Source organism: Mustela putorius, unplaced genomic scaffold, assembly GCF_011764305.1.
Source record: "Mustela putorius furo isolate JIRA1106 unplaced genomic scaffold, ASM1176430v1.1 tig00003845_pilon_pilon_pilon, whole genome shotgun sequence".
Classification (NCBI taxonomy): Eukaryota; Metazoa; Chordata; class Mammalia; order Carnivora; family Mustelidae; genus Mustela; species Mustela putorius.
The window spans coordinates 65500962-65503787 of NW_025421998.1; positions in this window are offsets into that span (position 1 = coordinate 65500962).

Below are 2826 nucleotides of genomic sequence, written 5' to 3' on the forward strand. Positions count from 1 at the left end.
TCTTCTTCTAGCCCCTTCAGATGTAAGGCTAAGTTGTTTGAGATTTTTCTTCCTTTTGAACTAGGCCTGCATTTCTTTTTTTTTTTTTTAAGATTTTTTTTTTTTTTTTGACAGAGAGAGATCACAAGTGGGCAGAGAGGCAGTAGGCCTGCATTTCTATAAACTTTCCTCTTAGAACCATTTTTGCTGCATCCCAAAGATTTTGGACTGTTGTGTTTTCATTTTCATTTGTTTTCATGTAGTTTTTTAATTCTTCTTTGATCACTTGGTTGACCCATTCATTGGTTAATAGGATGTTACTTAACCTCCATGTATTTGTGTTCTTTCCCTTTTTTTTTTTTTTTTTTTTTTTATTAAATTTCTGATTGATTTCTAGTTTCATACCATTGTGGCCAGAAAAGATGCATGGTATGACTCTGATCTTTTTGAGTTTGCTGAGACTTGTGTTGTGGCCTAATATGTGGTCTATTCTAGAGAATGTTCCATGTGTTCTGCTGGTTTAGGATGGAATGTTCTGAATATGTCTGTTAAATCCATTTAGTCCAGTGTGTCATTCAAATCCACTGTTGTCTTGCTGATTTTCTATTTGGATGATCTGTCCATTGATGTAAATGGGGTGTTAAAAGTCCCCTACTATTTTATTATTTCTTTTATGTTTGTTTTTAACTGTTTTATGTATTTGGATCCTCCCATGTTAGGTGCATAAATATTTACAACTGTTACATCTTCTTGTTGGATTTTCCACTTTCTCATTATATAATGTCCTTGTCTTTTACAGTCTTTGTTTAATAAAGTCTGTTTTGCCCAATGTTAAGTATTGCTACCCCAGCCTTCTTTTGGCATCCATGTGCATGAAAAATATTTCTCCATTCCCTCGTTTTCAATCTGCAAGTCTTTAGATCTGAATTGAGTCTCTTGTAGGCAACATATAGATGGGTCTTACTTTTTTATCCACTTTGTCACCCTATGTCTGACTGGAGCATTTAGTCTACTTACCTTCAAAATAATTATTGATAGAATGTATTTATTGCTGTTTTGTTACCTTGTTTCTATAGATTTTTCTTGGATCCTTTCTTGCTCTCTTTCATGCTTTGTTGGCTTTCTTTAGTGGTATACTTGGATTCCATTCTCTTTATTTTTTCGATATCTATTACTGGTTTTTGTTTTGTGGTTACCCTTGGGTTTGTGTATAAGATTTTTTTGCATATAGTAGTCTCTCTGAAGTTAATGGTCACTAAGTTTAAAACCATTCTTTACTCCTCTTCTCTCCCCCGCCAGTACATTTTAGGTATATGGTGTCATATTTTACATCCTTTTATTTTATGGATCCCTTGACTGATTTTCCTTTAAAGAAATACTTTTTACTGCTTCGTGTTTTTTACTTTTTCATACTTGAATATATGGTCGTCCTTTCAAAAACTCAAAAACTCCCCTTTAATATGTCTTATAGGGCTGGTTTAGTGGTCCTGAGTTCCTTTAGTTTTTGCTTGTCTGAGAAACCCTTTATCTCTATTTCTATTCTGAATGATAGCCTTGCTGGATAGAGTATTCTTAGCTACAGATTTTTTTCCCTTTCTGCACTTTGAATATATCATGCCACTCCCCTCAGGCCTGTAAAGTTGCTGCTGAAAAATTAGCTGATAGTCTTATCAGGGCTCTCTTGTATATAACTATCTTCTCTTACTGCTTTAAAAATTCTTTTTCTTTATCACTACTTTTTGCCATTTTAATTACTGTGTGTTTTGGTGTGGACCTCCTTGGGTTGAATTTTTGGAGAAATCTCTGGACTTCTGGGTCTGGATATTTGTTTCCTTCCCCAGATTTGGGAAGTTTTCAGATATTATTTTTTCAAATAAAGTTTCTGCCCACCCCCTTCTTCTGAGATCCTATCAGGCAATTATTACATTTGATGGAGTCACTGAGTTCCCTAAGATATTCTGTTTGCATTATTTTCTTTCCTCAGCTTGGTTACTTCCCATTACTCTCTCTTCCAGGCATTAATTCATTCCTCTGCTTCATCTTGCATCCTATTTATCCCATCAAGTGTATTTATTTCATTTACTGTGTTTTTGATCTGATAGGTTCTTTTTTATCTTCATTAACGGTCTCACTGATTTCCTCAACTCTTTTCTCCAGTGTTTTCATGATCATTAAGTTATCTATCAGCCATGTTATTTATATCTTTTTTGCTTTGATCTCTTGCTGTGATTTGGTTCTATTCTTCCATTTGGGAGATATTTCTTGGTCTCCCCATTTTGTTTGACTTTCTATGTGTTAGAAAAATCAGCTACTTCTCTTGCTTTTAATGAGAATAGCCTTATGAAGGAGAGGTCCTATAGTGCCCTGCAGTGTAATGTCCTATTCCCCAGGGCCTGGTGCTTGAGGGAGGGTCTCTTATGTGTTTTGCATGTCCTCTGCTGTTGAGTCTTGGCCTCTTTTTCCTTCTTCCAGTTGTCTGCGGGGGCTGTCTTTGCCAATTGTAGGCAGTGTTCGGTCACCAACGGTGTGTGGGGGGGTGAGTTTTAATGAGGTGATGTGTTTGTAAAATGAGACCTGGTCCCTCCACTACCAGCACAGAGGTTCCACAAGACATACAGGTCTGGAGATGTGGTGTTGGCAGAGTTTTTGCAGGTCTTCTGGGGGACCTACAGTGCAGGAACTCAGGCAAGTTAGACTAGGAAGGGCAGATCTGCTAGAGCAAGGGTTATGGGGCTTGGTGTAAGCAAATTGGCTAACGAGAGGCAGCACTGTACTGGTTCCTGCAGATACCCACTGTATATGGCGGGGGCGAGTTATGGAGAGGTGGGGAGTGGTTGGAGAAGGGAA